This window comes from Mustela putorius, unplaced genomic scaffold, assembly GCF_011764305.1.
Source record: "Mustela putorius furo isolate JIRA1106 unplaced genomic scaffold, ASM1176430v1.1 tig00000832_pilon_pilon_pilon, whole genome shotgun sequence".
Taxonomy (NCBI): Eukaryota; Metazoa; Chordata; class Mammalia; order Carnivora; family Mustelidae; genus Mustela; species Mustela putorius.
In genome coordinates, this window is record NW_025421491.1 from 1,567,468 (window position 1) to 1,590,088 (window position 22,621).

At 42.3% G+C, this 22,621-nt stretch overlaps 1 long non-coding RNA gene across 1 annotated transcript; it reads right to left on the minus strand.

The window, feature by feature from the left end:
* Positions 1–1,241: 1,241 nt before the first annotated feature.
* On the minus strand, positions 1,242–16,877 carry LOC123393389. The gene is made up of 2 exons (XR_006608159.1): positions 16,168–16,877; positions 1,242–1,666 (listed from the first exon to the last, which is right to left on the minus strand). It is a non-coding gene; the product is annotated as an uncharacterized LOC123393389 (long non-coding RNA).
* Positions 16,878–22,621: the final 5,744 nt, after the last annotated feature.

The window sequence follows — 22,621 nt, forward strand, 5'->3', positions numbered from 1 at the left end:
AGAGAGCAGAGGACATCGGGGCACCTGGGTGGCTCAGTTGGTTGTGTCTGACTCTTGATCTCAGCCCTGGTCTTGATCTCAGGGTCGTGAGTTCAAGCGCTGCATTGGGCTCCACACTGGGCATAGAGCTTACTTAAAAAAAAAAAAAGGTGCAGAAGACATCAACAGGTGCATCCCTGCACAGACCTGTGGACCTAGCAAGGAATAGGTTTCTTTCGGGGCAGAACCCCTACGGTCTCTCTTATGTATGAGTTGGTATCCACCAATATGTTCATGAACCTTAGAATGGACCTAGAAGTCTGCATGGCTTACAGAAAATCAAATACAGGGGCACCTGGGTGGCTCAGTGGGTTAAAGCCTCTGCCTTCAGCTCAGGTCATGATCTCAGGGTCCTGAGATCGAGCCCCGTATCGGGCTCTCTGCTCAGCAGGGAGCCTGCTTCCTCCTCTCTCTCTCTCTCTCTCTCTGCCTCTCTGCCTACTTCTGATCTCTCTCTGTCAAATAAATAAATAAAATCTTAAAAAAAAAAAAAAAAAAGACTCTGGCCCCAGGCAAGGTCCTTTGCATCTTCGAACCTCACCCTCCTCGAGCATAAATCGGGCATCACTATCTAGACAGCAGAATTAATATGTGGCATAATTAATGGTAAAGGGCTCTTGGCACCTATAAAACCAGATATAAATGTTGAATGGTGCTGTTAAGTAAGAACAGGTTATGCACACATTAGGTGGAAGCAGGTTGAACACGATTAATGGTGCTTCCCAGCTAGTCTGAATCTCAACTAAATTTTAAACTGCTTGGTTTTGGGATGTCTGGGTGGCTCTGTCTGTTAAGCATCTGCCTTTGGCTCAGGTCATGATCCCAGGGTCGAGCCCAGACAACAACCCCTGACCATGGGCTCCCTGCTCAGCGGGGCTTCTGTGTCTCCCTCTCTCTTTCTGGCTCCCCCTGCCTGTGCTCGCTCACTCTCCCTGTGTCAAATAAATAAATAAGATCTTTTTTTTTAATGGACATATCCTTTTTCTTTTTTTAAATATTTGTATTTATTTATTTGACAGACAGAGATCATAAGTAGGCAGAGAGGCAGGCAGAGAGAGAAGGGAAGCAGACTCCCTGCTGAGCAGAGAGCCTGATGCGGAGCTCGATCCCAGGACCCTGAGATCATGACCTGAGCTGAAGGCAGCAGCCTTAAACCACTGAGCCACCCAGGTGCCCCTAAATAAGATCTCTTAAAAAATAAATAAAAATAAACTGGTTGGTTTTATATCAACAGGACTTTTCCCAAACCATGGGTTTCCTTTGCCTTCTGCAGAACTAAACAGGAAAACCCCGGGGGAGGCAAGCCAGTTTCCCGAGAGGTCACATGTCTCCATTCAAGCCTGGCCATCTTCCCCGGCTCCCACTCCCCACGGCACCACCCGCCTTGCACAAAGGCCATGGCTTCATCTTCATCACTGGGAGCTCAAACACAGACGGCTGGTGCAAGTAGCTGTTCTCACGCAGCCTCACTGGCATGTTTGGAGCAGCAGCGAGCCTCTCATTTGCGAACTGCGGAGCAAACACGAATCCCGAGGGTTGCGATTACAGGACCTTCTCTCCCACAGGCACGAGGACGGCTGGACCATGAGGTCTGCTGCAGCAGGAGTTGGTCTATCCAAAAGCCAATCTAAACAGCAAAACATCAGTAAAGGAATAGATCAATAGAACGTGTTATATCCGTAGGATAAAATTCCCTACAGCCACGGAAAGACAGTATTAATTAGCTTGGGGAGGGGGGTGGCCAGCTCTCAGAAATATAATGTAGAGTGGAAAAAAATACTTTCCCCCCCTGTGGAGAATGCAACTTTTTATTTTATTTTATTTTTTCAGTGTTCCAAGATTCATTGTTTATGCACCACACCTAGTGCTCCGTGCAACTTTTAAATTTCCTGACAGATGATTATGGATTTTCAGGTGTTTGAGAAACAAATGGAAACAAATCACAGTCATTGGTTGCTTAGACTGTTTTATCTGAAGACAAGAGCCTATGGCAGCTGATCCACGAGGGTCACACCTTTGTAAGCTCTGTAGTAAAAAGCGAGGGCCAGGATCCAGCCCGAGGCCTCCCAGCTCTGGCACCAAGCCCTCTCCACCGGTCCTAGGTGCCTGGCCCACTGTGTGCGAAGCCTTGACCCAGTCCCGGGGCAGCGGGCTTGTTGAGGAGTCCAATCAGTTGATGTCCTGCCCTGATACATAGGACCACACCAGCAAGGCCCCGGTAACACCCGCACGTGATGGGTGCTCTTCTGCAGGGGTGCGGCCGGCCTTTAGCTACAGCATCTTCTGGAAGGAACTCTGCCCCTGGGTCCTGAGCCTCCATTTCTCTGCTCTATTGAGGAGACCTCCTTGAGGTCTCCTCAAGGCCTCTGCCTGACCAGCCAGAGGCCATGGAACCAGGAATAGGGCAGAGACATTTCTCACTGAAACTGTGCTTAAGCAAAAAAAGGAGGAGGAGGAGGAGGAGGGGGAGGAAGGGGAGGACAATGAGAAGGAAGAGGAGGAGGGGGTAGAGGGGAGGAGGAGAAGGAAGAAGAAGAGAAGGAGAGTAGAACTTAGACAGGTGTGGAAACAAGAAGCCAAAAACCAAGATGACGGAAGGAAAGTCTGAAGAACCAGCAGGTCCCAAAGCTTACAATTCTACTAAGCCTTCACCCATCCATCTCTCCACTCATTCATTCATTCCCTCATGCACTCATTCCTTCTACAATTATGTCAGGTGCTGAACTACATGCTGGGGACACTATGGAGAACTTCGCAACACCCCTAGTCCTAGAGATGCTCATATGCTAGTGGAGGTGATGGACATCAAGCAGCCCCTTTTGTGAGATAAGGTCACGTGGTGGTAAGGGTTACCAAGAAAAATAATCTGAACAAGGGGGATAAAGAAAGCTTGGAGTGTGAGGCAGGCTCCTTCAGTGTGGGTGGTCAGGGAAGGCCTCTGAGAAGGTGACATCGCTGCTTGGATAAAGGAGGAGAACGTTTCAGGCAAAGGGAACAGCAAGTGCAAAGGTCCTGAGGCAGGACCGTGGTAAGGGATGCTAAGAAATTAGTGTTGTGGCCCACAGGGAGCAGGAAAAGTGGTAGAAAATAAAAAGAAATAGCAAAGCTTAGGCCATAGAGCCTTTGTCAGCTAAAGGACAGGAATTTTCAGATTCTTTTGTTTGTAAGTGAGATGGTAATCCACTGAATAGTTTTAAGCAGTGGAATAACACCGATTTTTTTTTTTTATATTTTATTTTCTTTATTTGTCAGAGAGGGGGGAGAGAGCACAAGCAGGGAGAGTGGCAAACAGAGGGAGAAGCAGGCTCCCTGCTAAGCAAGGAGCCCAACGTGGGACTTGATCCTAGGACCCTGGGATCATGACCTGAGCCAGAGGTAGCCGCTTAACTGACTGAGCCACCCAGATGCCCCCCAACTTTTTTTTAATGTACCACTAGCATGACCACACTCAGGCCAGCTCTCCTCACCCTGGAGTCCCAGAGCCAGAGATCTCTGAAGGAAACTCCTGCCAGCTTCAGATTCTCTACCCCTGCTTTCCATTCCAGCTGTTTGCCCTGGTTTCCTTGTGTGTTGACTCACACTTCCTGCCCCCAAACCCTGCCCGCTCCAGCTCAGACAACGGTTCTGCCTCATATCTGTCAATCTGGGGCCCAGGCAGGCCACAGCAAGGAAGTCACAAAAGGTACATTTGCATCTCACCTGCATCAGTAGAGCAAAAGGGGGGGGGTAGCTATTAAAAAACAAATATTTGGAGTAGGAAGCACTCAAGCAAAAAGAGAAGAGAAAATTATCCAAACACAACTAAATAAAGATTTCGCCATGGGCCCCGTTGCCGAGGTACAGACATTTACAGCAGGTGTTTACTTCTGCTCGGGACTCTTTGCCACTCTGAAGCCTTCTAGCAAGGCTTCTGGCCCTTAGGGAAAGAGCCTCACCCAACGCTTTGTAGATGGGGAGCTTGAGAAGCAGGGAGGTGAGAAACTCACCAAGGTCACAAGGCTGCCAAGTGGGGGCTCAGCTCCACCCCGGGCTCGTGACAACCAACCAAAGCTTCTCTCTGCAAAGATTTACGAAAGGCTGGGCGGTAATAAAATCCGCTTGGGCCACCCTTCCCCCTAGTGCAAATTAAGTAACTGATTTGAGGAACAGAAACCTGGTTAAGATTTGCCCACCTACAAACAATGCCGAGGAGAAAGTTGAATGCCGAAAATAGAAGGAAATACAGGAAGAAGATAGCCTCTCATGGGACCGAGAGCATTAATTCTACTCTGAATAATGGAGAGGTTGCCTGTGAGAAGTCATGTCCTCAAACTGAGCAAGGCTGAAGTCTGATACAAGCCTCTCCAAGTTTCCATAAGATCACCGATCGTCGTAGAGTTCGGTAGTTTGCAAAACGCTGACGTCCACGTCATTCTCTCATTTGCTCTTTGCGACGACCCTGACAGCAGCTGGAAATCAGTATCGCCATATCCCCATTCTACAAACGAGGGGACTGAGGCTTAGCACAATTAAATGACTTCCCCAAATCAAGCAAAAGAGCCTTCGACCTTAGGCTGCTGAATTCCTTTGACAAGGTACAGGGGAAGGAAGGATCTCATTTTGCAGACTTCCCAGATACCCATTGCCCAACACAGCACTGGAAGACACAGATGGGAGACTCTTTTCCTGTGGTGTCCCTCCCACATTCATCGGCCTGGTTTCTTGTTGAGAAAGATGTCGGCCCAGCTTCGTTTAAGCAAAGATTCACTTGTCAAAAGAATCCGTTGTGGAGGTCACCAGAAAGCAAATGCTCAGGAGAAGATGGCCAGAACTTCATTTCTTCATACAATACGTATTAATGAAGTGTTTACCAAAGCTGAGTTTTAGGGAGACCATGGCAAACTAGGTGCAGATAGCTCTGGGCCTTGGGGAGCTGAAGTTATAACTTAAGTCATACATGACAAACTTGGGTTATCTATGACAAATGTCAAGCAGGTCATTTGCACCACCAACATGGCTGCCTTAGTCTGATTAAGCTGCTAGCAAAATACAATTTTTTGAGTGTCTCATAAACAGTAGAAACTTATTTCTTATACTTGGAGAGGCTGGGAGGTCCAAGATCAAGGTGCTGGCGGATTCAGTGTCTGGTGAGAACCCGTTTCCTGGTTGACAGGCAGCCATCTTCTTGCTGGGTCCTCATGTGGCAGAAGGGGCAAGGCAGCTCTCTGGGGCCTCTTTTATAAAGGCAGTAATTTCTATGATCTAATCATGTCCCCAAGCCCCATCTTCTAATACCACCACCTCGAGGATTACGACTTCAACATATGAATTTTAGGGGACAAGGCTATTCAGACTATAGCAATAACTCAGATACCCCTGGTCCGCCCTGGCTCTTGGAGGGCTCAGAATTAATCAACAAAAAGAAGCACCTTCCTCCTCTCTGTTACTTCCACTTACCTGCAAAATCATCTCCCGCCAAGTGAGCATCCAATCGAAGCGGAGAAAATGATAGTCCTGGGTGATTCCCATCACTGCTGCTCACATTCCACTGCTGAGAACTAATCACATTACTGTACCTGGACAACGTCCTTGACTGGGCAGCCACCGTCCGCACTATGGAGCAAGGATCATGAATTTTTGGTGGTCGACTACTCACTTCTGCTGCAGCCAGAAAGGAGGCTGACCATACCAGTAATCATAACACTTAATGAAAACAACTCAGGGAAGTTAGATACAAAGACATGGAAAGAGATGGAGAAAAGTATGCCAAATGCATATTAACACTATTCATTTCACAGCAAGTAAAATTCGAAATGAAGAGGGCTAAAAGGAATATATCATAATTACAAAAGTACGACCTACCAAATATGTCACAAACCTTTATGTACCAAAAGTCTTTGCCTCAAAATGCATAAAGCAAACCTTGATAGAAATGTAAGCCGACACCGAGGAGTTCTCACAACGGTGACAATTTTTTAAATTAAGTTTTTATTTTAATTCCAGTATAGTTAACATACAGTGTTATATTAATTCCAGGTGTACAATAGAGTGATTCAGCAATTCCACACATCACCCAGTGCTCATCAGGACAAGTGCACTCCTTGATCCCTGCCACCTGTTTCACCCATCCCCCCCCCCCCACCGCCCCTCTAGTGACCACCAGTTTGTTCTCTAGAGTGAAGAGTCTATTTCTTGGCTGGAATCTCTGTTTATTTTTCCTTTGCTCATTTGTTTTGTTTCTCAAACTCCACATGTGAGTGAAATTATATGGTATTTGTCTTTCTCCAACAGACTTATCTCATAGCCACAGTGGAAAACAGTATGGAGTGAAACTACTATTACATACACTTCAACTAATTGGAATTGGAATTTAAATAAAAACTTGAAACAACAACAACAAAAACAAATAAAATTTTTTAAATCTTAAGAAAACAGCATGGAGATCTTAAGAAAATAGCATGGAGATGCCTCAAAAAGTTAAAAATAGAACCACCCTACGATCCAGTAATCACAGTACTGGGTATTTACCCAAAGAATATGAAAACATTAATTCAAAAGGACATATGAACCTCACGGGGCACAGGGGTGGCTCAGTGGGTTAAAGCCTCTGTCTTTGGCTTGGGTCACGATCTCAGGGTCCTGGGATCAAGCCCCGCACTGGGTTCCCTGCTTGGCAAGGAGGCTGCTTCCTCCTCTCTCTCTGCCTGCCCCTCTGCCTACTTGTGATCTCTGTCTGTCAAATAAATAAATAAAATCTTTAAAAAAACCAACCAACCAAACAAACAAACAAAAAGGATATATGAACCTCTATGCTTGTAACAACATTATTTACCATAGCCAAACTAGGGAAGCAGCCCAAGCGCCCACCCATCGATGAAGGGATATGGGAGAGGTGAGATAGATAGATAGATATAATAACATGCTGTTTATATATAGAGATAAAGAAAATGTGAAATATATATATATGATGTTGATTATATATAATAATGTTATATTGTATCTCTACTATATGTAATAATAATGTTATATATAATGTGGATATATATATATAATGTTGATTATATAAGAGGTGAGATTATATATATAAAATATTATTCAACCATAAAAAAGAATGAAATCTTGCCATTTGCAACAACATGGACAGAGCTAGAAAGTATAATGCTAAGGGAAGTAAGTCATAAGTAGTGACTTTAAACAAGCTCTCAGAAATTGGCTGATCACAGAAATATCACAGAAAGGAATAAGGCTCCAGAAGTCCTGGCTAATAAAATGGACAATTATGACCTAATAGATATATGGAGAGAAATAACTTTGCATCCAACACAGATTATACAGTTTCCAACTCTCATCAGACATTCTCCTGGTGTATTAGGTCACAAAGGCACTCACAGAAGGAAAGCTCTAACAGTACATACTCATGAGGTATAATGGAATAACACTGCAAAATAAGAACAAGAGGGTAACCAACAAAAATCTATTCTCTTGGGTATTTTACATGACTCATGAGTCATAGGCTTGAAAGAAACCAAAACCAGAAATGACAAGCTGTTTAGAACCACATTAGGAGGGGTACCTGGGTGGCTCAGTGGGTTAAAGCCTCTGCCTTCAGCTCAGGTCATGATCCCAGGATCCTGGGATCGAGCCCTGCATCGGGCTCTCTGCTGAGCAGGGAGCCTGCTTCCTCCTCTCTCTCTCTCTGCCTCTCTGCCTACTTGTGATCTGTCTGTCAAATAAATAAATAAAATCTTAAAAAAAAAAAAAAAAAAAAAGAACCGCATTAGGAGCACTGCATACATATCAAAGCCCATGGACTATCCTGAGTCAGCATTCAGAAAAGTAGATAACCTTAAATGCTTAGGGTGGAAAACCAGAAGGGTTAAAAATATATGAGTCAACCAAGCTTTCAACTCAAGAAGCTGAGCACAGAGATGGGAAGGGGGAGAGAGAAAATAAATCTAAAGAAAGTTGAAGGGAGAAATCAAGGAAGATAAAAGTAGAAATTAATAAAAATAGAACACAAAAAGGGTTAGGGTGAGGGTTAGGGTTAATAATGGTTAGGGTTAGGGTTAGGGTTGATGATGAGTTAAACTGGTTCTTTGAATGGATTGGTCAAAGACAAATCTTTGTCATATCTGTCAAAAGAAAGAAAAAGGACAAAATCTTAAGTCAAAAATTGTAAGAATGTAAATTACAAGATTATAAAAATTGTAAGAACCTTTATGGCAAGCCTTTTGAAAATCAGTAGATGAAGTGACTAATTCCCTAGGAGAATATTTAATGAATCTTTATAGATTCATTCAAGGAAAAGTAGGAAACTTGAATAGTACCTTAACCATAAGAGGGGGGCCTGGGTGACTCAGTCAGTTAAGCATCTGACTCTTGATCTCAGCTCAGGTCTTGATCTGAGGGTTGGGAGTGCAAGCCCCATGTTGGGCTCCACACTGGGTGTGGAGCCTACTTAAATATAAATAAATAAATAAATAAATAAATAAGCATCAGGTCCAGAGGGCTTTTCAGAAGGCAGATTCTACCAGACCTTTAGTGAAAAGCTAATTCTATATAAACTATCTCAGAGCCTAGGAAAAAACATAAAGCCTAAATCATTTTATGGTTTCAATATAATACAGAACCCTGGTACATGCTTTTGTCTCTTTCTATCTCTCTATCCAAACACATACGTGTACATTTACTTAAAAACAAAGATGCAAAATTCCATATCCAGAAGTGTATTAAAGGGATAACACAAAATGGTCATTCTAGGAATAGATGTTTCAGTGTTAAGAAAGTAGAAAGACAGTATGATTGTATTAACAGATGCTTTAAAGACAATTTGCTGAAATTCAACATGAAAGTCAGAGATAAGATGAGACTCCCATTCAACACTGTACCCCAGTTACTAGATGTTACATGAAGGGCAGGAAAAACTAATACTATTAATCTTTTTTCTTTTCTTTGCATTAACAGAAGCAGTCTCGTTTGCCCTTTACAGTTTACAGAAGAGTTCCATGAGCCCTATTGTGGCCTCACAATGATGAGGTGAGATCAGGTCAAGTATTGTCATCTCAACTCTGAGAATGAGAACCCCGAGGGTCATAGAATTTTCAGATTTTCCTAAAGACACACAGCTAGAAAGCCATGATGGGGAACAGATCCCAGGTTTTCTTATTCTTAATCAAATTCAATTAGGAATAAGGAATCAGACTGTAAAAACAATACAGTTGACCCTTGAACGACATGGGTTTGAACTGCATGGGTCCACTTATACACAGATTTTTTTTTTATAAATATAATATAGTACTTTAAGTGTACTTTCTTAGGATTTCCTCCAGCTTGCTTTATTGGAAGGATGCAGTATATAATTCATATAATACAAACTACATGTTACTCCCGTTTATGTCCTCAGTCAGGCTTCTGGCCAACAATGCGCCATGAGTAGTTAAGTTTGGAGGGAGTCAAAAGCTATGCATGGATTTGTGTGGGGGTCAGCACCTCTAAACCCCAAGTTGTAGGGCCAACTGTATATTTAATTGCTACCAGTGACTGACCCTGACCAGATCACCATCCCTCTGAGCAAGCAAAGTCAGAGCCCCGGGAGCTGACTGGGGTGAGGATGGGGGTGGGGGGGAGACACTGCACAGTGAGGAAGACAGAAGGAAGAGAGAGAGCACTGAAGACGCACTTCTCGGGGCATCTGGATGCCACCTGGATGGCATCTGATGCCCTGGATGCCACCTGATAGACGGGGCTGGCCGACACTCAGGTTTGTGCCCATGATGTTCCAGGTACTCTTCTGAACCTCTATGTCCCCTCGTAGATCCTCATAACAGCTCTCACAAGGAAGCTCCTGGGTGGCTCAGTTGGTTAAGTGTCTGCCCTTGGCTCAAATCATGATCCCAGGGTCCTGGGTTCGAGCCCCGTGTGGAGTTCCTTGCTCAGTGGGAAGTCTGCTTGTCCCTCTCCCTCTGCCCCTTCCCCACTTGTGCACGTGAGTGCCTGTGCACTCTCTCTACATATATCAAGTAAATAAATCTTAAAAAAAGAAAACCTCTCATGAGGTTGGCACTATTACTATTACCCTTATTTTACAGACGACAAATGTCCCTCAATTTATAGGTTTAATAGGTGGTAGTGTCAAGATTTGAACCCAGGAAGCCTGGCTTCAGAGTCTTTGCTTAGATCACTACATTACAGTGTCTTTAAGCCAGTCCCTGGTTCTGGGAGTGAGAATAGAAACCAACTTTTCACAGGTGAGTTTTAGATATAAAAACAATACCACTGAAAGAAAAAAGGCTCCATTTGCTCACTCAATTGTTTCGACATTGCATGAGACCAGGAGAAAAAAAGTTTCTCACAGACACACAGACACACACACACTCACACACACACGCATGCACCCACGTGATCTGCTTAGAAATATCCATTTTTATTAAGTATCTATTTCGCTGCTTCCTAAAATTAGACTTAACCCAAAAAAAGAAAGGAAGATATGTTCTCCTTGGTCTTTTTCCTTCAGTCTGTAGACCTATACCCTAAGAGTCCTTCTCGATAGAACTGTAAGAGAATCAGAAAAAAAAAAATATGATTGCCAAGTTAAGAATCAAGATAGGGACCATAAAGAAGGGTTATTCTAAAGAATTACCTACATAATTATAATTCATTGCTCTCAACTTTTTTATCTGCCACTACACTTGCTTTTTTATGTTAGAGGTCCTTGTTCCCTTTCTTGGACCTTCATCCTGTTCTAGATGTTTCTACCTACCCCAGAGAAAGTGTGTTAGCACTTTGGTTTGGTCCAGCTTTTCCTGAAACACATAGGACTGCAGAATTAGTTGGTCTGTGTTTATGTGGACCTGCTGGAGATAATCCAAACAGAGTTACTTTACTTTGCACAACCTGTTCCTTTATCCTAGGATACCTGTCCCAACCCAACTACATCCTCTGCTTCCTTTAGGACCTGGTTTACCTCTTCAAGAAGCCCTCCCTGATGATGCCACCACATATGCTCCAGCAAAACCTATAGAACTCATCCAGAACAGTAGCTTCTTTAGTCCTTCCCCTTTTGCTAATTTTTTTTAAACTTGTCAGACCCTCACGTGAAATTATGAACTCTATGAGGGTAGGGACTTTGTGCTATTCAGAGCTGGGTCTCCACTGCCTTTAGATTAGGAAATAAATTAGTATTTCAAGTTTAACAATTTGTTGTGAAAATTGAAGATCAGCACCCTCAAGATATGAAAAATATGTTATAGGAGCATCTTGGTGATGTGGTTCAGTCCCTTAAGTGGCTGCCTTCAGCTCAGATCATGATCCCAGGGTCCTGGGATCAAGCCCCAAGTTAGGCTCTCTGCTCAGCAGGGAGCCTGTTTCTCCTTCTCTCTCTCTACCTGCCACTCCCCCTGCTTGTGCTCTTTCTCTCTCTGTCAAATAAATAATTAAAATCTTAAAAAAAGAAAAATACATTATAGTCTTTTTTACACACGGGCTTTAAAGTTTTAAAGTTCCATAAATCTTAAACTTTAAATAGAGGCACCTTGGAAACAATTTATAATGCTTCTAATAGGGACATTATAAATAATGTTTATTAGAAAAATAATAAAACAAAACAATGGCCTTTATCATTAGCAGTATATCTGGACACTTCCCTAGAAGTTTGGTATAAAAGCCCATAAACTATCTCAATAAATCAGAATGCAGACAGGGATTGGGACAGCTACCGTTCTTTAAGTACTACTATTTCTTTACCGAAGTAGTGATCAGAGAAAAATACCCAAGGAAATAGGTTAAAAAGAAAAATCTTTGAATTTAGAGTTTGCATGGGGGGAAGGGGAAAAAGAGGGAGTTATGAATAATTCTGATAGATGGTTGAAAGAAAGATCCGGTATTAAATCTTACCCAGGCTAGGACGGCAATAATGTCACTTTGCAAAAGAAGTCAATGAAAATGTCACAGATAAGAAGTACAAAATGTGTCAATCTGGATAGTAACATACATTAAAGATTTACGAAGCGATATCATTGCATTACAGAATGACAGGAATTATGTCTAGGGGAGACAGATTCTCAGAGTGGCAGGTTCTGTAGAGTACCAAAATAATTTCAAGAAGCTTTAAAGACAAATTGCTGAAAATGATCTGTGAAAAGCAACTCGACTCAAAGGACCAGGGTGGGATGATTTTCCCCGCAGATCACCATCTGATCTGATAGGTCATTTTAAACCATGAAACACTGGAACATTAAAAATACACAATGATAAAGCCACATGCCAAGCACTTGGAGTGGGTCTGTTTATGTAAGAGACACGTGTCACATGCCCCGAACTATTTTCCCAGGGGAAAAACCCGAAGGGATTTGACCTGATCCATCCCAATTCTTCTTGAAGCTCTTCTAAGCACAGACTTAGAAGACCAACACCCAAGATGAAGGGGGTGGCTGCAATCACGAGAGAGCAGAAAGCTGACTGGTGTAGCCTGGCATCAAACTTGGGGGCTGTTCTGCTGCAGGAAGTAGGAGTGAGATGAGGGTGGGGAGAACCTGGGCCCCCACACAGGCTTTGATCTGATCTCAGGGAGAGATGAATCACTCCTTTGATCTCAAGGGAGAGTCTCTGATCATAAGACATGTTTAAGGAGGGGAATGGGCCTCCCCAAATATAGAAGAGCTGACTCCACAAGCTTCTTGGTGGGCATGAGCGGGCAATGACAATCTGTACTTGATATAATAATAACAGATTGATGATAAGGATAATAATAATAGTAATTGCCCCTTATCTGGGATATAGGAAAGGTGGGTGAAGTTTTGTGGGAATCATTAATATTCGTAATCCAAAAGGAACAAAAAGGAAATATTTACTTTTTTGAACTTAGAATATGTGAGATTTCCTCTCTCAAAGACTTTAAGTGTGTCTCTAAAAAGTTTGCATCTAAAACAGTGGTCAGCAAATGTTTTATGTAAAGGGTCAGATAATAACTATTTTAGGCCTTCTGAACTATACTGTCCCTACTGAGCTACCCAACTCTCACTGTAACTTGAAAGCTGCCACTGGTGATATGCAAATGAACTGAACTGGTTGTGTTCCAATAAAACTTTATTTATAAAAACCTGCAGTGGGCCTTTCCCAGATCGGGAAACTAAGGCAGGAAGAGGCTGAGTCCCTTGCCTAAGGTCACATAGCTAAACATCATAGAAATGTTATCAGAAGACAGGATTAAAATTCTCCTTTCCCCAGTAACTGCCCAAACTGGTCTGCACACTTTTCCGAGTACCAGTTTTCTCCTCAGAAAGTTTTGATCAGAACACTGCCCTCCCTCCCGACTGTGCAGAGCTCTTGCACTGCTCAAATGCGATTAGGCACTTGAAAGTGCTTCCTAGTGGCACCTGGGTGGCCCAGTGAGTTAAGGCCTCTGCCTTCGGCTCAGGTCATGATCCTAGGGTCCTGGGATGGAGCCCCGCATTGGGCTCTCTGCTCAGCAGGGAGCCTGCTTCCCCCCCTCTCTCTCTGCCTGCCTCTCTGCCTACTTGTGATCTCTCTCTCTCTGTGAAACAAATAAAAAATCTTAAAAAAAAAAAAGTGCTTCCTACCTTCTGTTTACCTCCACAAAATGTTAGTTATTATCAATCTTCCATTATCTAGCAAAAATATAGAGAGGTATCAACTAGGAAGCACCAGGGTATAAAGACACACACCAATAGGCTTGCTACCTTTTTCAAATATACAAATCAGCAAGCAAAATAGGAAATGAAGTACGTACACTAGAACTAACATTCACAGATGAACAATGGGACCTATCAGCCCTCCACAATCCAGACAACCATAAAACCTGCCTTTTCACTGCCCTGGGCTCTATCACAACTTTTCACCTATATGAATTAATTTGATACTAGCAATTGTTTTTGCAGACTAGAAATCTAGGATTTAAAGGACCAAATTCACCTGCTTAAGGTCATATTACAAATCAGTTCCCTGGACTCTTTCCAATGACTCTTAATAATAAGGTAGCTCAGTGGGAGAGAAAGAGTATGGCAAAGCAGAAATAGGTTTCTTATTTTACTTTCATAGTGTCTTTTAAATGCTTAAGGGTGCCTCATTTATTTATATTACTTGGAACTGAATTGTCAATACTCTACAAATTTTGGGTAACTAAAGCATATCTCTTTCATTATAAAAACTATACATCTCAATCTTCCTTCAGTCAATATTTACTTCCTTTCATATCAATATTCACATTTGTTATAATGCCCTCTTAGTCCAGATTTCAGCCACCCCCACCTTGCAGGGCAATAGTGATTATTATAAAAGAATATCAATTCTGGACCAGGCCATGAGGAGTCATAAACGTAGAAGATTCTATACTGGATCAATTTGGGTATTTTCAATCACTGAGAACAGAAAACCCAACTCAACTGGCTTAAACAATTAGGAAATGGATTGGCTTTCAATACCCCAAGACCAGGAGTAGTATGGGCTTTAGGACTGGTTTCATCCAGCAGATTCAGTTCAACTGTTCTTGGACAATCTTGGTTCTGCTTACCACCCAATGGCAGCTTCCTATTCAGGCGGGTATCAATATGGTTGCAGGCATCCCATTAAGAAGATACTACTATCTTTTCTAGCTCTCTGGAGCATGAGAAACTTTTCCCTCAAAATCCCCCAGAACCCATCATTGTGCATCTGATTAGATCAAAATGTGTCTGATGCCAATATACAAACCAGCCTTTGAGGTCAGAGGCATGTCCTATGTGGCTCAGGTCTGAGTTTCTGAACAAATCAAGAAAGGTTACATTATTAAACTTGGCTTGGATAAAGCATGGGGTACATCTGGAGCCGGGATTAATCTTCTAAGCCTCATTGTTGTTAAATAATAGAGGGGTGAAATAGATTAGGGAAAACATTTGTCATTGTCCTTGGTTGAGCAAGCTCTAAACCTTCTTCTTATGTTTGGGATAAAAATCTGGATTTATTTCCCCAGATTATAAATCCTGGTGGAAAGCAGACTCTACTTCCCACAACTGAAACTGAAAAACAGATCTATGACTCCCCAGGTGCTTTTGCAGCTAGGATGTGGGCAAGTGACCCAGGCTTGACGAGCTTAATGCCCCCCTTCACCCAAAGCCACCCTTAGAAAATCGGGAAAAAGTGGCCCAAGTAGAATCAGAATGGTCTGTCTTGCAGGGATCTTCCACCGTGGCTAATTGACCACAGAATCTCTAGGACCAAAATCATAAGGAGCTCACTCAGGTCTGAGGAAGAGAGGTATGATCTGAGTACTACAACAGAGATTCTCAAATCCCGGGCTTGAATAAATTCACAGACGCAGAACCTCTTGAATGAAGGAAATACCAGAAACTCTTGCTGAAGAATACAGCAAAAAGATCACAAATATGTATTGTAAATCTTCATCCTGATCTTCCTCCAAAACAGATACCGTCATTAATCAGGACAGATGTGTGCCACCGAAAAGGAAATACCTAGATCTTTGGAGGATTCATGGAAACTGGTCTATGACTAATGCTAATTCCCGCGGACCCAGAAGGCCACTGTTGTACTCCAGTCAGAGAGGAAATTTACAGGGAAAAAGGTAGTAAAATGAGTTTTGACTTAAGTTTACCTTCAAAAGGCTCAAGGAGCCTCCAGATCTGTGTTTATATCCTCAGTTCGTGAAAGTGTAAATAGAAGGGACACACAGAAGGAAGAGCAAATCCCCACATCAGCTCTCTACCCAATGAAGTAAGAGCCATTAGGTAGGAATGGCCTGATGTAAGCGCATGGTGCTCTCCTTACGTTAAACAGCACATCACGACTGACAGCACAGATCTCGTAGAATTTCAAACTTTAAAAGACTGAGACATCCAGAGGTGATGACTGCTACCACATTCCCATTCAACTCTCTAGTTCGGCCGGTGAAGAAAACCAGACGGGTCTTGGAGAATGACAATGGATCATCATAAACTTAACCAGTTACATCTGCTGTTCCAGGTGCCTTCAGTGGACGAAAGCAAATATACAAAGCCCCTGGGACATGGTAGGCACCTGTGGGTTTGCCAAAGGCATGTTTTCTCTGCCCAACACTAAGAACACCAAAAGCAGGTTGTTTATTTGTTTTTCTGTTTGCTTTACCTGGCAAAGCCAACAGTTACACCTCTACGGTCTTACCTGAGTCTTGCTCCCTGTCCAGTGCTCTGCCTGAATTTGGTCCACGGGCCCTGGGTCGGTCATCTCACGGGATCTCAAGCTGAGAGACTCCAGGAGCTGAGGGAGCAGACATGCGGGTGGCCTGGGTAAGAAAGTTCATCTCAAAGGCTGGAAGGTAAGTCTCACCAAGTTGCAGTGGATTTGGGGCAGAAATGGGAGAGTGTTTCCGACAACCCAGGGCACGTAGGGCTCTCTGTCTCCAAAATGAGTGAGAGGCTGCTGTCCCTTGCATGTCCTGTCACGAGGAATCAGACGCAATGTTTGTGCGCTTCTACAGGATTCCAGAGCTGCATAATCAATTTACATGCACCACCGACCCCAAGAGGGACCCAACTGACTCTGAACTTTGAGAACGAGAAAGCCCGGGGCTGTTCCCGGCTGCAGGACAAGCAACACTCAGCTGTTTAACACTTGTGATTTGGGGGATCCAGTAAGGGCTGAGTGTCCCCCGCACACTGGGTTGCAGCAGAGCCCACGGCAGATGCTGAGAGGAGAACCCAAATAAAAGACCCGATGGTTCCAGGGAAACTCAAGACCTCTTGGCAAATAACGAACCTTTAGAGAACCAGCTCTTGGGGTCCTGTTCTGGGCAGATGTTTAACTGACTGAGTCACCCCGGTGTCCCTTTTTCTAATCTCCCAAATGATAAATGTAGTCACATATGTACAGAATTTTAAATAAATGCATACATGTGATCTATGTATTTTAAGATTTTTTTTTAAGATTTTATTTATTTGACAGAGATCACAAGTAGGCAGAGAGGCAGGCAGAGAGAGAGGAGGAAGCAGGCTTACCACAGAGTAGAGAGTCTGACTCGGGGCTCGATCCCAGGACCCTGGGATCATGACCTGAGCCGAAGGCAGAGGCTCTAACCCACTGAGCCACCCAGGGGCCCCATGACTTATTTTTTTTCCCCTATTTTTGCTTGTCTCCCCGCCTGCTTTCACCTGCTTTAAGGCTACCCCTTCCCCACTGTGATGTCGCATGTGCCAACCCCTGGGTATCCACCTGTCCACATTTTCTGCATGCTTATACAATCATAAACGCATATTCACACACATAGGATGTCAATCTATTGCATGGGAGTCAGTCTTGCCCACTCAACAGCCATACTTTTGCTTCCTTCCTCTCCCTTGAGGCTGCCTTGCTGACAATTTATTTGCTCACATGTGGGCAAATATCTGTTGGACTGAAGGAAAGGCACCCATATTTTAGCCAACAAATCCTGGTTTGGTTTTAAAAAGACAATTCCGTTCTTCTTTTACTTTGTTTAGGGATGAACATGTAGCTCAGTTCTGGTCCATAAGAAGTAAGGAGGGGCATCTGGGTGGCTCAGTGGGTTAAAGCCTCTACCTTCGGCTCAGGTCATGATCCAGGGTCCTGGGATCGAGCCCCGCATTGGGCTCTCTGCTCAGCAGGGAGCCTGCTTCCCCCTCTCTCTCTGCCTGCCTCTCTGCCTACTTGTGATTTCTGTCTGTCAAATAAACAAATAAAAATCTTTAAAAAAAAAAAGAAGAAGAAGAAGAAGAAGAAAAAGTAAGGAGAACTCTGGAATAGATTACTTTCTTTATATGAGGAAAGGTAGTATGATTGCTGGATTCCACAGTGGGCTCACCTGAGATTCATGGGCCTGAAGACTAATTGAGAATCAAATATGTCCATTAAAATACCAGCGGATTTTGTTTTTTCTCCAAAATTGACAAGTGTAAGCTAAAATATATACGGAAAGGCAAAGGAACTAGAATAGTCAAGATAAACTTGAATTAAAAAATTGGAGGACATACACTTCTGGATTTCAAAACTTTAAGTATAAGTATTAGTAATCAAGTGTGGTATTGATCAAAGGAATAGAATTATGATTTCAGAAATACAACTCTACATATGCAGCCATTTAATTCTTGACAAAGGTGCCGATGCAACTCAATAGGGGAAAGAAAGCTTTACAGTAAATGGGGACAAAGGAACTTTTTTAAAAAATGAAATTTGAACCCTATCTTACATATTAATTTAAAATGGACCATAGACTCAATATGAGCACTAAAACTTCAAATAAATCTTCCAAAAGGAAACATGAAGGATATCTTCATGATTTCAAGGCAGGCAAAAGTTTCTTAGGCAGAATACAAAGAACCACAAAAGAAAAAATTAACAAATTTCACTCCATGAAAATTGAAAACTTCTAGAAACTTCTAATCATGAGGTAGTAACAAGGTCCAGGATTACCCTTCCACCATAAAACAAACAAACAAACAAAAACAGAAAACTGGAAAACATACGGGAAACAAAACAAGAATGGTAATAATACTAATATACTAAAATAAACCACAATATATTGTGGGTTTATGTAACATATGTAGAAGTAAAATATAAAACAGTAAGCACAAGGATGGGAGAGGACACAGGTTAAAAGTAAAAAGATGGGGGGGCTCCTGGGGGGCTCAGAGGGTTAGGCCTCTGCTCAGGTCATGATCTCAGGGTCCTGGGATTGAGCCCCTTTTCCCTCAGGCTCTCTGCTCAGCAGGGAGCCTGCTTCCCCCTTTCTCTCTGCTTGCCTCTCTGCCTACTTGTGATCTCTGTCAAATAATAAATAAAACCTTAAAAAAAAAATAAAAGGATGGAAAATATATGTCATGCAAATACAAATCCTAAGACCAGAGAGGTTATATCAATATCAGATGAAATAGATTTCAGGGTAAGGTCTATTACCAGACAAAAAAGGAAATTTTCCTAAGGAAACAGGTCAATTCATCAAGGGAAAATAATAACCCTAAATTTGCACTAACTGAATAACAAAGATCCAAAACACATGAAAGAAACTACTGACAGAACTGAAAAGAGAAATAGAAGGGGCACCAGGGTGGCTCAGTTGGATGAGTGACCAACCCTTGATTTAGGCTCAGGTCATGATCTCAGGGTCTTGACATTGAGCCCCATGTCAGGCTCTGCCTTGGCCATGGAGCCTGCTTAAGATTCTCTCTCTCCCTCTGCCTCTGCCCCTGCCCCCACTGCACTGGTGCTTACTCATGTACTCTCCCTCTCTCAAAATAAGTAAATAAATAAATAAATAAAGATAAAATACATTTTTGAAAAAGAAAAGAGAAATAGACAAATCCATAATCACAGGAAAAGATACCAAATCTCCTCTCTCAGTGACCAAGAATAAGTAAACAGAAAATGAAGAGATAAATACTTAAACAATACTATCAACTACCCGGACCCAATTGACATTGATAGAACACTCCATCCAACAACAGCAGAATAAACATTATTTTTAAGTGTACATGGAACAATCATCCAGATAGACCATAGGCTGAGGAATAAGACAAGTCTCAAAAAAGTCAAAAGGATTGAAATCACACAAAGTCTGATCTCTGGCTACAGTGGAATAAAATTATAAATGAATAACAGAAAGATTTTTTTAAAGATATTTAAAATACTTTTTAGACTTAAAGTTATTTTTTAAATAATACATTTCTAAATAAATGCGGGATAAAAGAAGAAATCATAAAGGAAATTGCAAGATATTTTGAAGTAAATGGAAATGAAAAGCACAACATATTAAGTTTTGAGAGGGAAATTTAAGGTGTAAAATGCTTAAATTACAAAAGAAAAAAACACCTCAAATTGGTGATCTAGACCTCCAAACTTAAGAAACTAGAAAAGTAAATTAAATACAAAGCAAGCAGAAGGAATAAAATAAATAAGGTACTAGTGAAAATTAATGAATCAGAAAGCATACACAAAGTAGGATCAATCAATAAAATCAAAAGTCGGGGGCGCCTGGGTGGCTCAGTGGGTTAAAGCCTCTGCCTTTGGCTCAGGTCATGATCCCGGGGTCCTGGGATCGAGCTCCACATCAGGCTCTCTGCTCAGCTGGGAGCCTGCTTCCTCCCCTTTTCTCCCTGCCTCTCTGCCTCCTTGTGATCTCTGTCTGTCAAATAAATAAATAAATAAAATCTTTAAAATTAAAAAAAAATAAAATAAAATCAAAAGTTGGGGGAGCCTGGGTGGCTCAGTGGGTTAAGCCTCTGCCTTGGGTTCAGGTTATGATCTCAGGGTCCTGGGATCAAGTCCCGCATTGGGCTCTCTGCTTAGCAGGGAGCCTACTTCTCCCTCTCTCTCTACCTATCTCTCTGCCTACTTGTGATCTCTCTCTGTATGTCAAATAACTAAATAAAATCTTAAAAATAAATAAATAAAAATAAAATCAAAAGTTGTTTCTTTGAAAAGATCAACAAAACAAACTTCTAACTACACTGAATAAGAACATACAAATTACCAACATCAGGAATGAAAAAGGAGACATCACTACAGACATTAAAAGGACAATAAGAGGGTTGCCTGGGTGGCTCAGTCGGTTAAGTGTCTGCCTTTGGCTCAGGTCATGATCCTACAGCCCTGGGATCAAGCCCTCCATCAGCCTGCTCTCCCTCTGTCCCTTCCCCTGCTTGTTCTCTCCCTCTCTGTCAAATAAATAAATAAAATCTTTAAAAAAATTTTTTTAAATTAAAAAATAAAAGGGCAATAAGAGACTAGCATAAAAAACTGTATGACAGTAAGTTATCAACCTTTAAGCAGACAGATTTCTAATTATCAAAACTGACCCAACAAGTAGAAAGAACATTTGAAGAGCCCTGTATCAATTTAAAAAATTAAGTTATGAATATAAAACCTTCTCAAAAAGAAAGCATTAGGCCCAGATGGGTTCACTGGTGAATTCTAACAAAATCTTAATGAAGACATAATATGGATTCTACACAAACTCAGAAAATGGAGAAAGAAGGAAACTGCTCTCAACTCATTTGATGAAGACAGGCTCCTCAGACATCAGAACCAGTACAAGGCAAACTACAGACCAGTATCACTCATAAACGTAGAAGGAAATATTCTTGACAGAATCTCTACAAATTGAATTCAGCTCAGGGCATGATCTCAAGGTCCTGGGATGAACCCCCTGGGGCAGGCTCCACACTCAGCAGGGAGTCTGCTCAAGGATTCTTTTTTTTTTTTTTTTTAAGATTTTATTTATTTATTTGACAGACAGAGATCACAAGTAGGCAGAGAGGCAGGCAGAAAGGGTGGGGGAAGCAGGCTCCCCACTGAGCAGAGAGCCCACTGCGGGGCTCAATCCCAGAACCCCGAGATCATGACCTGATCCGAAGGTATAGGCCCAACCCACTGAGCCACCCAGGCATCCCTGCTCTAGGATTCTTTCTCTCTCCCTCTGCTTTTCCCACTGCTTGTGTGCTCTCTCTCTCTAAAACAAATAAATCTTTTAAAATTAAAAAAAAAATAAAATAAAAACAAAATGAAACAACCTCTCAAGAAACTAATAGAAGGGAACTTCCTCCGCCTGTTATAGGACATCTATGGAAAACCTATAGACAATGACCTAGGTAATGGGGAAAGAATGTTTGCCTCTAAGATCAGACACAAGATACTCTCACTACTTTTATTCAACATTTTGCTGGAGGACTGGTGAGTGCAGACAAGAAAAGCACATAAAAGACATAGACAGTGGTTGGGAAATATAAATAAACTGTCTTTATTTTCACAAGACATGATTGTGAACAAATGACCACCAATATGCATATGTAAAAACACTCAATCTCGGGGCCAGGTGTTAGACTCTGGGGGAGTAGTTCCAGGAGAAAAGAACTTCTGCTTTTGTTTACCATGGTCTCCTAAACACCTAGCACAGTGCCCATCATAGAAGCAGTCATATTTATTTCATGAATGAACGAATGAAATGCATCGGCAAATGTTAGACTGGGGTGGTTCATTTCACTTCAGCCAAGACTTGATTTTCATAACTTTCAATTTTGGAAAAGATATCTTAGATAACAATCTTTTTTTTTTTTTTTTTTTAGATTTTTTATTTATTTATTTATCAGAGAGAGAGGGAGAGAGAGTGAGCACAGGCAGACAGAATGGCAGGCAGAGGCAGAGGGAGAAGCAGGCTCCCTGCTGAGCAAGGAGCCCGATGTGGGACTCGATCCCAGGACGCTGGGATCATGACCTGAGCCGAAGGCAGCTGCTTAACCAACTGAGCCACCCAGGCGTCCCTCTTAGATAACAATCTTAAGTCAGAAAGGAAATAACAAAGAAAAAAAAAAAAACTGTCTTCCTTTATCAGTTACTTGTGATGGTTGATTTTATGTGTCAACTTGCCTGGGCCACAGAATGCCCATGTTAAATGTTACTTCTGGGTGTGCCTGTGAAGGTGTTCCTGGAGGAGATCAGCGTTTGGACTGATGGAATTGGTAGAGTGGATTGCCCTCTCCAATATGGGCGGGCATCTTCCAGATCTGTTGATGGCCTGACTAGAACAAAAGGTGCAAAAAGGAGCAATTAGCTCCTTTTCTTTCTCCTGGCGCTTGGACACCTCAGCTCGTTTTCTCCTGCCCTTGGATTG